Below are 14,412 nucleotides of genomic sequence, written 5' to 3' on the forward strand. Positions count from 1 at the left end.
TTTATAGCTGGAGAGGCCCACACCAGCCAGAACAGGACCTGACCATTCCTGGCATCATGCAGGAGCTCTGACGATCCCTGTACCTGCACACGTGGCTCCCAGAATGGTTTGTGAGTAGGGTTGCTAAGGTCAAAACTATTGGTACAGAAAATGAATCATCATGCTTTTGAAATTAATTTTCTATTGACACTGTTTAATATTTGCCTTACATTTTTGGCTTGGCAAAAAACACCAAAGCATTGCCAAAGCATTTTTGTTTGTGCTCATTTGTTCTCTGGAAAACTGTCAGTGAAGAAACACAAGAGAATCTGAACAAAATGTATTTGGAGGGGAAAAAAAATAAAAAGGAATAAAAGCCTGATAACTACAAAAGAAATAGGTCTGCTCTAAAACACCTCCTTCAATTCAGATGCCAGGTCCTGGTGCTATTTCTCCATCAATAGCTTCTCCTACTCCCACATCTCCTCATATCACAGCAGCTCTTTTCTTCCTGCAGACCTGCTCCCTAGTGATAAAATCCCTCAGTGATTTTCACTGTATGTAATGGTATTTAATTTTTGTCACAAGTTGCTTTAGAGGAGGTTTTAAAGCTCTCTGAAACATTATATGCAATTACACCGCAGGACACAGTTTCTGGAGATGGAGTTCACTTACATCCCAGAAAGAGGTAGATATTCCCTTGTACTTTTAATTACAAAAAGCTCCTTTTACACTGAGACAGTTAACATGGGTAAGGAGTCCTTACATCAGATATACATTTTTTCATATGCAATTGTTTCACAGCCTGGCATCTTCAGCTGATGCGGATTCATTTGGAGCAGGATTTGCTTCACCTCATGGCAGCCACCCAAACGTGAAGCTTCTAGTTCAAGTGCAGAGTTTCTCTAGGGTTCATGCAGAAAGGCAGATGCTTCAAGCGTTCCTCTCTGGAGAATGAAATAAAGGAGAGCAAATTGCTTTCTGGAGGGCGACTCTTGGAAGGGCCGGTACCATTAACTGACACTGCGATGGACTGGGTTGTGTGGGATGCGTCCTTGCGCCTGAATTTTCATCCACACTCATCCCCGACATGTCCTTCAGAAATCTCCCTTTCAACCCCAGTCAGCCCCCCTCTCCTGACATACAAGATGGAGTTAATAATGCCAACGCGCCTCGGGAGGATGTTGTGAGGATTCATTCATATCTTTCAGATTCCTTGGGAAAAGCAGCTGCGGAAGTGCAAATTATCATTTACCGTTCCCATCTTATTGTTTAAATAGCAGCTCAGTGTAAACAGTATCTGGGAAAGCAAAACAGCCGCGCTCGAGTGCGCGGGGGCAGAATCGCTCCCTCCTCCGGCACCCGCGGCGGAGGAGCGCTTTCCTTGAGTTTGGGCCCAAAGCACCCGCATTGTGCTTCCATCATCGCTTCCTGTTTGTTACCTCATGACATCATGTCCTGCTTCCTGACCGATTACAACCGTGCCAACTGTTTTTCCCAAGCCCCAACCAGCTTCCCACCCCCCCGAGCCCCTCCGGTTTCTTCCCAAGCAGAAACACCACAATAAACACCGGCCTTGGCAGAGCCCCACCATCCCTGTTAACCTCCCCACTGCCGCAGGCCCAGTTCCCACTCATAGCAGCATGGCCGGGGAAGCCAGGCTGTGACGGGGACGGCCACGACATGGCTGGCGATAGCCACGACATGGATGGCAGTGGCCACAACATGGCTGGCAGTGGCCACCACGCCTCCATTGAGGCTGCCCCGCGTGCAGCCACCACAGCGCTCACACGCTCGCCCCTCTGGAGCCTGTGCTCGAGGGCGATGTGGCTGGGGGGCGGCTGCATGGCGGCCATCACCCTCCGGGACCCCCATTTGCAGCCCTGAACCCCCGGTGCCGGTGGCTGGGCCGCGGTGCCGGGCAGGGCAGGGGGCGGCAGGGGGCGCCCCGGCAGCGCGGCGGGACGGGACCGGGGACGGAGAGGGAGGGAGGCAGGCCCCGAGGGCTGTCCTGCAGCCACAGCTCGCTGCAGCAGCAGCAGCAAGCCACCACGGCTCGATCAGACAACCCTCTATGCAGCACAGTGCCTGCACCAGCCCGTACACGTTACCAGCTTACAGTGCCATCTCACCACCTGTAAAATACGAACACTGAGTAGCTATTGCAGATATATACGCCAGAGGCACGTGCCCAGGCCAGCCAGTACAAATGCAGTTTCCTTCGCCACTATGAAATGGCCAGCCAGGGAGGTCAGGAGCCAGCCCCACTACATGTGGGGCAGATCTTGCCACCTTCCTTGGGTCAAACAACCCTACTGTAGGGAAAGGATGAAGAGACCTATTCAGGTGGCTCCATAGCAAGCAACATGCCGCAGAAGAGCATGAGAAAGTCTGAATCCTGTGTTTGCAGAGGGCTCCGCAGCACCTGGCAGGAAAGTGCTATCTAAAGGTCCCTGAGTAGGACAGGTTTTGTGTCCAGCCCCATGACTCACTTCACTGGCCAGCTGGATGTTCTACCAGTGTCGCTGCATTTTCGGTTCTTGTGGTTTGCAATGATTTCTTTATAAGGGCCTTTCACCTAAGTGCCTCATAAGTATACGATCATGTGGTATTTGCTGCCAATAATTGTTAGCTTTAAGGCGCTGTTTACAAAAAATGCATTAAAGAAGGCAGGCTACATACTGCTAAGCCGAGGTGGTGGTTTGAAAGGCCAAGGTGAAGGGTGAGCTACCTACTGAACAGGGGATGTGTCAGTAGAGGATTTAGCCTGGGAAGATTAGAGAGATGCTGTTGGGGAAGAAATGCTATAGGATGGCAAAGCAAGTGGGAGACCAAGGGATATTGCTTCTGCTCCTGCAACTTCACTTCTGCATGGTACAAAAGTATCTGACTGCTGCTTGGTTATCCATCCACAGAAAGCCGGTGAGCCTGTCGCTGCCAAAGCTCGGCCTGCACATGGGATTGCTCAGAACAGCTCAGTGGTCAAGGTGCTGCTGCAAGCTTGAGGAGATGAAGCTTAGCAGAGTGCCAGTGCACTGCATCTGGCTGGCACTTTATTTCCTCACATCTCACCTACAGTAGGCAAAAAGAAATAAAACACAACAACAACAACCTACTCTGTGCCTTCACCTTTTGCCTGTCTTGTCTAAATAGACTGTAAACTATTTGAGGAAGGAACTGTCCTTTGCTGTGGCTTTCACAATCCTCAGGTGCTTCTGAGCCACAACACACCGCACAGGAAAGACCCTGGACATCCTGAACTCCAGAATGAAGACAGAGTGGCTGTAACTGTTCTACCACAATAGTAACAATAATGGAAAAAAAAAAAAAAAAAAAAAAAAAAAAAAAAAAAAAAAAAAAAAAAGCTGATTTCCCAAGCTGACACTAAATTAACGTGGTACATGCATGCTTTTAATTAGCTGTTTTCTTACTAAAACATCTGGAAATAAGTCTGTGTTGCTATCAGTGATCCCAGAGCAATATAAAGCTTTATGGCTACCCCATTTGTGCATTGTTGTTGGAAATCTGAGCAGGCAATGGTAGCAGAGTATGTTCTGATTATTAACTTTATTGTGGACTGTCCCACCGCATGCTACTGTGGGGCATGTTGCTGAGAACAGGCTGGAAAGGAACAGATCATACCATGCAAATCCTAACTGGCAGCATGTGGGAGTGGGTGAGAGCTCCAGTGCTGAAGGAGCTCTTCATCATGCACCAGTTACCACATGCAGATTTTATCTCTGGATAGCCAAGTAGCTTCATCTGTGCTGGAGGGCAAGGAGAGCAGTGGGAAAGAACAGAAAGTATTTGCAGCAGATCCATAAGCCTCACACATGCACACAGAGTCATGCAGCCCCTCAAGCACCAGAAAAACAGCATCTCTGACCTACCCTGTAGAGCTGGTAGAAGCCTACAGAGCGGTCACAGCCTGTGGCTACAGCACTGAGGCTGTGAAGGCTTAGGGTAGGCGGCAGAGATGATTGCCTCTCATGAGAGGCACCTTAACTGAGCAGAGCTGTGGGGTCTCTTGGAACTGAAAATGTAGTCCTCTGCCATGATACAATCCGATTAATGGGGAATGGAGCAAAGGGGCTAACAAAGTCAAATGCCCTGTGCTGCATGGCCACAGGCACGCGCTGTTAGTGTGAGCAAGTTTTGTGGCCACAAGGATAGCTTACTAATAGTTTGAGTATATAGGTGCATCATTGCAAGGTCATGGATTGAAGATAGCTGCTCAAAGTGCCTTTAAAAAAAAAAAAAAAAAAGCTTTGCTTAGTTGTGGGACTACAACAGCAAGGTCACAAGTGACTCAGTATATAATAAGTCTGTACCGCAATGGGGAATGCACTGAGGCGTTACAAAGTGCTGCCTGCAAGGACAGGTGCCAGGTCATTCTTCAGAAAGGCAAAGGCATTCAAGGCACCACTGTGCAACCACACAGGACACCACAGGATAAGGTACTCCCCACCCCAGATCTGCAGAGGTCAGCCATTTCCCAGAAGAATGGGGGATGTCGTCCTTTATATTTTGCTAACCAAGATACAAAGCCAGCTTCATACTAGTGTACTTGCACTGACTCCAGCAGAGTTACATGGGTGTGAATCAGGATCACAGGAACTCGGGTGAAGTGTCTATTCCCTCTCTTCTCCCTGCTCCTTCTGTTCAGGCTCTACAGCTGCCCTCTGTGCAGAATTTACCTTCTCTCTCCTCCATTAGGTTTTGTTGCCACTACAGGTTACAGCAGGTGCTTCTACAGTGCTTTGAGACCCTCTCTCAGTGGGGGCTACCTTACCATTGAAGACAAACACTTCTCCCTGCTCTGCCCTCCACCTTTCTGTCACTGTCACATTGCAGGATGCACCCATGTTTCTGTAACTGACACAAGCTGAAGGCAACGCTGAAAAGCCTCCTTTTGGCTGTTCTAAAAACAGGCTGCCAGAGCTGATCCCTTTTCCTTAAGGAGCCTCACCACAGTGCTATACATGCTGTGGGCACTTCATTTTACTTTTTATCAACAAATACCTCATTAGCTCCATGCTTCCTCTCCACATTCCAGGCCAGCAGCTGATGGTGAAGTCTGAGAAGAACTATGAGGGATGAACCTGCTCTTCGGACCACTGAGGAGCTCACTTTCCATCTCTTCAGACTTACCCCCTCGCACTTTCTTGTGGAGAAATTCCTGCTAGCTCAGGATGATATTCCTGCCAGACTCTGAATGTCATCATATGGAGATCTGCTCCCACACAGAAGGGTGCAGAAAGGATGATGTGCTAATGAGCTACCTTCTTATCCCTGCTGTCAGATCAGTGACTCTCCCTCCTCCTTTCCCATTCCCCTGAACTACAAATGCGATTGCTTTCCAGCAGCACTGCAAAGAGCCCAGTCCATCTGGAGCCCTGGAACCCCTCCAGAGGGCAAAGTCTTGGCTTTGAGCTTCAAATTATCTTGTCTTTTCTCTAGAGAAGAAGGAAGGAAATACCAACCAGGGCACTGATGCAGCCAGACCGAGCTATTGAAACGAGGCCAGCATCCCTCTTGCCATCGGACTACCCGGGCTGTCCTCCTGCCAGCGCTCAGCAGGCCAACGTGTGCCTGTTGCCACCGTGTCACTAGTGCTGCTACTCTGCTTGGCAGTACGGCTGGTGTCTGAGCCTGTGCCCCCATGCCTCTCTCGATACATCACCCACCATGGTACCTCACACCCAGCGAGCAATATGAAATCTAATCCAGGATGGATATCTCAATACTTAATTTATCTCCCTTGTTCCATAAAGAACTTTACAATTTCTTCAGTCTCCCCATGATTAGACACCTGTGGTATGTCTACTGGGCCAGATCTAGACAAAATACACTGTCATCTTCAAAATAGGAAGAGTGGTATCTCTTGAAAGGTTCATTTGAACATTTACTTTAGCGCATAGAGCACGAGAAAAGGGTGGTTTAGTGGGACCTGACACGTAACTCTCATGTTTCTTCCTTCTCCCAACAGCACCATTATAAGGAGAGGTCCAAGCAGCAGCATGAATGCACCTGAGCAGCTGGTGGCCTCCCAGTCCCTTCTACCATGGCAGGGGAAGGCAGGTACTGCAGGAGGCTCCAGGCCCTCGTGCACATGGCCTGGGTGCAGACAAGCAGGGTGCTCTGATATCGCTCACACCAGCTCCCACTTAGCCTTGGGCAAGCCACTTTCCCTCCGCTGCTCTTCCCAGGTGTAAAGTGGGCTAATACTTACTCACCCACCTCTGAGAGGGATAGTTAGTCCTTACTCATCTGCCTCAATGAGTTAGGCTCAATTAGCCAGTATAAAAAGAGTATCCTCTGCACATTACCAGAGGATACTGATGCAATGCCCGAGCCTGCTCAGGCAGGAAGCGTGCACAGGTTAGAGGCAATGGATATAGCAAGGTCAAGGCTATGGTTCCATGGTATTTGTGGTCTGTTGAAGGCATAAAATCATCTCAAGATCATTTCAAGTGTCCTGGTTATCAGCATATCTCTTTCACATGATCTCTCCACACACAGATTAGAGCTTGCTGAGAGGGCAATAGTTCTGCTTAAGGCCCTCAGAAGTGAATGAGCAGAATGGAAAAGAACTGCTAATAAATAAACTGCTTGGGAGGAGGAACAATCTGCCTGCCCAGAGCTGTTAGAGGATCCATAGATACAACATTTGACAATTAACAGCATCTAATCATTTCTCTCATACAGAGGTAACATACCAGGAGAGAGATTTACCCGTAAAAATTCACAAACAACCAATGATGCTCTCAAATGGTGTTGTTCCCCAGTTCCCTCACTTAAGAAATCTATGCCAGACTTTTTTTTATTATTTTTTATTTTTTAATTTAAAGGGTCATACTGAGAACTGAATGCTGTTTTCTGTCTTTCCATTGTTTGTCGGTTTCCCCATTTACGGCTGTTTCTTGACTAACCTGGTCACACAGTATGAAGTGATTTGGTTTTAAGTCCAGTGCACCAGGTGTCCAGCAGACACCACGGAAAAGCTGGGGGATTCAGCTTGTAACCATTTTCATCCAATTTCTTCTGGGAAAAGGCATGTGTAGCCCCCAGCTGGCCTTCCCCCATGGATTTCTCCTGCTTTAGGGCTCTTTACATGTTCTTTACTGCTAGTGCTCAGCAACCTGATGCAACCTTTGCTACTTATCTCACCAATACCATGACATGCCACAGTGACCTCTCTGCTCAGGGACTGGGTTCTCTCACCTCACCATGCATTCCAGCATGAGCAATATGCAAAGCATGCTAGCTATTACACACCCACACCGTGACACCTTTCTTCCATAATCGCCAGCACAGCACCTTTTAACTCATTTTAATTGTTCTCATAATCACCCTCTGCCACACGCATTCTAAAGAACTGCCAAAAATAGCTCAAAGAAAACAGGCAAATTCTGATACAGGAAAGTGGCTGAAGCTTGACAGGGATTATTTCTCAGGCTGGAGGTTTCACGGAGGTTGCTATAGAGCCTGCTTTTGACTCTCCTTTGGTGCAGAATTCATCATCATGCAAGAATTAGAAGAGCTCACACCTGCTGATGTTTGAAAGAAGATGCATGGCAGAATTAAATGTAAATTCAGCATACAGCAAGTCACCCTGACTTGAAGGGAGGAAGAGAAACAGTTCTTGGCTTAGATTTTCTCTTATTTATACTGCTTGACTGCAAGAAATGCAGCCCTTAGGCTTTGCATTAGGTGAAAAGAGCCCTCCACAGCTACATGCATCCCCACTGCAGGCCAATCCATCACATCGCAGTGAAATCTCAATCCTTGCACTTAACTTGCCTATGCAGTTATCCATCCACAATTTACTCATTCACAAGCAAAAGCTGTCTGCTCACCCATGGAAATCCAGCAGCTAAGAAATCCAAGGGCTCTGCTGTGCTGCTTTGCATAATATGGCAATGCAAACTTGGAAAGCCCATTTAAGGAGAGCTAAAGGGAAAGAAGAATACTGGGAAGTGGATGTGCACTCAAGCTGCTGTGCCAGCAGATGTTAGCTTAACCTGTTGCATAGCAGTTTGTGTGCCCTGCTCATTTAAGCTAAAATGTGTACTACACAGTTCTGCCAGCAGGTCTGGAGGGGCAGTGAAAGAAGCAGACCATGTGTGGGAAGCTTCCCCACCAGCTGGATCTAGCAGAGAATCCCACAGCATCAGTACGAGGAGATCTCATAGCATAGGCTCCGATTTCAGCACAGGAGGTAATGAAGTGGGGGACAGGCGAGGAACAGGTGGCCAATAATTCAACTAGAGATGAGTTATTAAACAGTTCCTGGACAACAGCCTGCCTGATTCCCTCAGCCTTCTCCAGGATTGAAGAGAAAAGACACGGGCAGATTTCTAGGGATCCTTCATACCTCTGACTCTGAAGGCATCTGTTATGCACAAACTCACACTCAAATTAAAGGAATTACTAACTGCTTAATCTTAAGCACATGATTAAATCCAGCATCAAGGTATTTAAACACATTTTTAACTCAACAGTCTTCACACAGGATCCTCTGCTAATTTTGATCCAGTCCTGCTTTGCAAAGATCCTTATTTCTTGTGCAAACAGAACGTGGTCTGATCATAACATTACACACAGAGATGTCAGCTGACAACTGGGCAGCACTGTGACTGACTGTACTTTGCTGTTTGAAGCAGTGGAATTTAGAATAAAGCTACAGATGTTGGCATTAGCCTCCAGTACCAGACTTTAGGAATAAGCTTCGACCAACCAACATCACAGAGAGCAGGATACAACTGGCTTCTCCCCCCGCATCCACCTCTGCTTTAAGCCCCTCTCCCCCAGACAGTGCCCATGGGCTCCAGCTCACATTGCAAGCTTGCTGGGGTCTTAGCAGGTTGCAGCCAAGCACTATAGAAGTGGATCCCGTGAGATTAGAGGGTGAGTTAAAAGGAAAAAAAAAAAACAACAAAAAACAAAAATATTATCCTGAAGAGTTATTAGCCTCTTAAAGCATGATAAGGCAACAGCCCTCTTGTTTTAGCTGGCACAGATCTTCTGAAGTGGGAGTTCTACTGGAGACAAAACTAAAATATACGGGAAAGCTCCTAGTATAGTGCAGCACGACGTGTGTATCCCACAAAAGAAGGGGCTCTGCACCTCCCAGCCCTGCAGAGAGCTGGAACGCGCACAGTTGTACAGCAATTCTGTTATAATGGGCTGGGGACTGTGGGGTTAGAGCTTATTTATTTTCTTACAGGTGAGGTGGAGTCAAAGGATTGATTTCTACCCAATACACATACACAAGAGGACAGAGAGTCTTTCCTCGATACTGCAGCCTGTACCAGGGTGGATTTCACACATCTTCGAAGGCCTAAAGTACACATGTTAGCAGTGAGTTGTGAAATCTTATACTGATGCCACCATCGTGGGAACGTTTCAGGGCTTTTCCATGAAATAAGAGGAAGAAAATACCTATCAAAAAAAGCTGACTGTCAGCTGTTGTCCTGGCACCAGTCTAGTTATTCCCACCTCACAAAAATCTGGCTGTGCTCTCCCTAGCCTGATGTAACCTCGGGCTATGTGTAGCACCAGCATTAGTAAACAGCTGGTGACGAGGCCTCTGCGTGAGTGCAGCATTCCAGTTTAATCATTACATCATGTACCAATCACTTGGGTTATGACTTTGATATTCCACTGACACACCAGTCACCAGCCTCTAGCATTCGTGCGACCAGGGCATACGCAGCTCTAGGGGAAGACTCCCCACAGCCCGTACTGTACAGCTCACTGCCAGAGCTCACGCTGGCCAGTAGCAGGGAGGGTGCCCTGGTAAAACCTCGATACAGATTGCCCCCAAACTATGCCACACTTCATTTGGCACTGTCACAGCCAGCTGGGTGTCCCTGGCAGATGAGTGCTATGGGTGAGGTACAAGGATGCAGGTGGAGTGCAGGTTGGATTAATTTAAGTTGATTTTATGTGAAAAAGTAAGTAAGCCACATCAGCGTCACTTCTCCACCTCTCCCCAAGAAGTCTCATCATTTTTCAGGGCCACAACGGTCCCAGATAACTATAGCTTTACACTATCCTTTACTCCAGCCAAAGCAACTGCGCTTCCATTCTGAGCTGGTGGCTTTTTCACTGCTACCATGCACAAATATAAACAACTAGACAGGATATTTGGCATTGGAAAGTTTTCACAGCACCTCAAGCTATCAAAGAGCTGCTGAGAGGTGATACTGGGGGAGGCGGGGGGAGCTGGAGTCACAAGGAAAACTTTGGCCTGGGTATAGATACATGGAGTTACTGGATTCAGCATGGCTAAGTTTAGCTTCTGCTCTTAGGTCAGTTCCTAATTAGCTTGTGCTCTTAAGTCAGTTCCTAAAAGCTCAGCATGTAGCAGGGGCTGAGATGTAACAAAGCTAGAAACAGGAGAAGAGTTAAAATCCACGGTGGAATGATGTCACAGCAGAGCTGGGGAAGGTTGGTGCCAGGTCAGGATCGATAGCAGAACCAGAGCAGACAGGGGAAAAACAATCTCATAGGGCATACAGATAGGTCAGAGTCAGCCAAGAGAGAAACATCAGGACATGGTCAGCGAGTGCAGGAACAAGTTCAGGTGCTGCTGCAGCTACACACACAGAGGAGTTACCCAAGCAGACACAAGAACAGGGCAACAGGAATCATCTTGTTCTGCCAACACCGGGTGCTAGTTTAGGACACGCAAATTATAACACAGGCTCTCGATGACAGCTCTCGATGGAGCAGGGCTTTCTCTGCTGATGCCAACAGGTCATGGACAGCTGAGGAACTCTAAAGCATAGCTCAAATGCCTTCCCAAGTGATCTTAACCAGCCAAGAGCTCGGGCGCTGCCAGCCTGCATCGTTTTGCAGTCCATCTGACAGCTACTGTGTGGCCCTGCACCCGTCCCTCGAGTCACCGTGTCCCCTGCACAGAAGTGGATGCAATGCCACGTGAGTCACTTTCCTGTTGCCTCCCAGTTAAGACCAAGGACCACAGCACTGTGCTGTTACCACTGCCCACACGCGGTGAGGAAGCACACCTGGAACATCTCTGCACCTTGCAAAATCTCCTCTTACTGTGCATTTGATCTAAAGGCTGGCGGCAGCCTTTTCACCTCACATTTGCACTGGAAGCAGGGAAGCTGCAGGTGATTCATGGACTGGCTGCACAGTGCCCCAAGAGCCCAGCTTGTTCAGGCACTCAACCACAGCACAGCAACAGAGCCAGAATTTCGTGCAAAATGCACCTGCGCCTCATCACACCCAGGGAAGAGAAGCAAAGGATGCAGCCTCTGGGCAGTGACTTCTTGCTTCTGCCTGGTGCCTCCAGGTGCGGTCTTGATGACACAAAGCTAGGGCAGAAATGCTGATGAGCACGGTAAGCCCAGCTGCTGCATCCACGCAGTCGGAGGCTGCCCTTCCCACAGACAGCAGCATGAGTCACGGGCAGCAAGGTGCAGCAGCCCAGCGGCTCCCGGTCTTTGTACGTGCCTGGAGTCATGTTCCCCAAATCACACCCCCTCGCACAGTGCAGCCACAAGGAATTCACCCCACTTTACGCTACTGCTCTGACTCACCCCGGGGATCTTCAGGGCCAGTACAGCAGCAGCCTGGACCAGGCAGCCGGTGCCTAAAGCCTGGGCGCTGAAGTTCTTCCTTCCTATCTGCCTCCTGTTACCAGCACAGCCTGAGACTTGACACAACACACTCCACCCAGCCTTGTCTCCATCATCATGCAGGACAGCACAACTGCTCTGCCACATGGCTCAGATTTTGCATGTGGGATAGAAAGGAAACTTGAAAAAAATAATAATAAAAAGCAGTAAAACACACGTATGTCTGTTTTTATTTTACAAGCCAAACAACCAGAGTCACTGCCAGTCTGGTGACAGACCACCAAAATCATTACTTCTCTTAAAAAGAGGCTGTTCCATTTCACTAGAAAAAATCAGTTCCCCATGATGGAAGTGATAACACCAAGCTTTCAAATGCTGCTACAAACACTCAAAGGCTGCAAAGCGTGGAAGGCACCAGGACCACCCGTGGAGGGGTCACAGCCACCACACACAGCAGCTCTGGCCAGGCAGGTGCTTTTCTCTTCTGATCTTGCGCATGGGCAAGCATAGGAGCACAGTGCCCATTACCAGCAAGACACAAAGTCCAACAGCCACTGAGTCCTGTTGAGTACTCTCAGCTGCCCAGCCCTGCAAGTTCTTGCTGTCCCCACACACAAGAAGGTGGCAGGCATAAGGCTCCACAGAGCAGCTTGACCGGCACCCAGGCAGGAGCATATGTGACTGTGGAGAGATGCTCAAGAGGAGACCTCTGGCCCATAGCATAGAAAGGACGTGCTGACAGGCTGCTGGGCAACACGTTACTCATGCCTTTGTGTTCCCGCCTGAATGAGTGTTTCCGCAGAACCTGTGCACATGCAAGTCCTCCCTGCCTGCTGTCCTGGCACTCGGCTTTGTCTTCTGGGGCCTCACACAGAGACAGCCTGATCTGACACACAGATGCTCTCTCTGAATTAAAGAGCTGGCAGAACTTGCTTATCATATTTGCCAGGGCACCACAAGGCAGACAGGCATCGCTTAGCAGGTGTGCAAGTCATTTCTTGGCTTATTAAGTGTTTTTTTCCATAACATTTTGTTCTAAATAAATATCATTGTGCTTTAAGGTGGTGATCATTAGTGTGTTCTGCTCCTCATCTTGAGCAATTAGTAAAGGACAGATCTTCAGGTCTGCTGAGCTAATCATGGCAAGGCTTAGCAAGGGAAATGGCATACCTAGGTTATCAAACTACAGGGAGAAGAAAGCAGGCTTTTATTTTGAGACAGCCGAGAACTAACTAACCAGCCTAAGTGGACATGATTTCAAAAATCACAAAACGAGTAGAGTTACTCTTAAGCCAGCATCTCTCATATTAGTACAAGAAAACCAAACACATTGGCCCACATCTACAGCTATTTTTAAGTATCAAAGCAGTTCTCAATACCAGAGATACTACAGTACCTCAGTACCAATACTACAGTCTGGTACAGTCTTAGTACCAGAGGTACTACAATATAAATACAAAGATTTTCAGCTGCGTGCTAGAGGAACTCTCTCCAGGAATCAAAGTTCTCCTCAGGCAGAGACACAGTCTTAACAAACACTTTTTTTTTTTTTTCCCTTTCCCAGCATAGCCATGTTTAAAGCAAAGTCTGCCAATATTTGTCACTAGCAAAAGGATCTGCTTGGTATGATCTACCTCTCAGGGTGATTCCTTAGACGACAGCAACCAGACTTTTTAGCAATTTCAGGAAAATATAAATCACATTTTCTTATATAACAGCATGAAACAATTTGTTTTCCTCTGCATTAGGCATCACATTTGGTAGCTCCTTTGCTCACAGCAACACTTAAACGTTCAAAACAGTGAAATGCAATGTAAGACATTCCTACACATAACAAAAACTGTAATAGAGAAAGAACCCAATGAAGGAGGAGCATCCTATCAACATAGCTACTTACCTCTCTTTCTCCACACAGATCTCACATGATGAGTGGCTGATTAATTGCTTTGAGTGGAAGGGCAACACACACATCTTCCTGCCCTAGAGCAACCAAGAACCTAAACATAACCACCACTAGCCTCCTTTTTGACTTGTTAAGGATTTGGATGAGTTGAGCAGTAGCTGGGGCCCCTTTCTCTCTCAGATGAAGACTATTAGTAACAGCTGCAGGTGCAAAGCCCTGCCCTTGGCCACAGCAAGGAGCAGCAGTGCTGCTGGGGAGCTGGCTGCTCGCCCTGCAGTAGTGCACACTGGGCTCTCCCAGCTGGCTGGCAGAGGGAGGACGTGGTTCCTGTTTGTGCTGCGTGGTCCTACTCCAAACTTCACCACTATGAAGCTTCTTGTGCTGCTATTACATTTGGGAACCTGCTGCTCCCCATCTTCAGAAAGCAATCCAGCTGGTTCTGGTCCTTTCTTAAAGTTTGGTTGCAGACCTTGTTGTAGCTCACTTCTTTGCTGACAAGTAGGACATGAATTTCAGCCTGCTCCCCACCCCTCCCTTCTAAACTCCAGACAATACTCTAAAACTATCCGGTTTGGGTTTTCTCAAGCAGGTGAGATGGTGCTTCAGTGTCTGCATATGTTCTGCAGCTCTTGTTTTGCTGTTAGTACTTCCTGACGCTAAGTTTGGGCCTGTTGGAGGATTTGTGGTCATCCTCTTGCTAGCAGTGTCTAGGCTTTAGCAGAAAGGAATCTATAACATCTAGGCGTCAAATAAACAATGCAAACAGTGTTTGTTATGGACACCCTGTGATGACATGGGCAAGAACAGCTGCAAGCAAGTCAGGTCAAAACTTCATCACTGTAAACTGATGAAGCTTTTCTGACACCACAAATCTCCAGAAATTCTGGAGCTTGGTTCCAACTGACCAAAGCTGTACTC

At 47.9% G+C, this 14,412-nt stretch overlaps 1 long non-coding RNA gene across 1 annotated transcript; it reads right to left on the minus strand.

The window, feature by feature from the left end:
* Positions 1-172: 172 nt before the first annotated feature.
* Positions 173-14,131, minus strand: LOC137857424 (uncharacterized). Its single transcript, XR_011097086.1, has 2 exons — positions 13,489-14,131; positions 173-926 (listed from the first exon to the last, which is right to left on the minus strand). It is a non-coding gene; the product is annotated as an uncharacterized lncRNA (long non-coding RNA).
* Between the last annotated feature and the right edge of the window lie 281 nt (positions 14,132-14,412).

The sequence above is a fragment of the Anas acuta genome, chromosome 5 (genome assembly GCF_963932015.1).
Source record: "Anas acuta chromosome 5, bAnaAcu1.1, whole genome shotgun sequence".
NCBI lineage: Eukaryota > Metazoa > Chordata > Aves > Anseriformes > Anatidae > Anas > Anas acuta.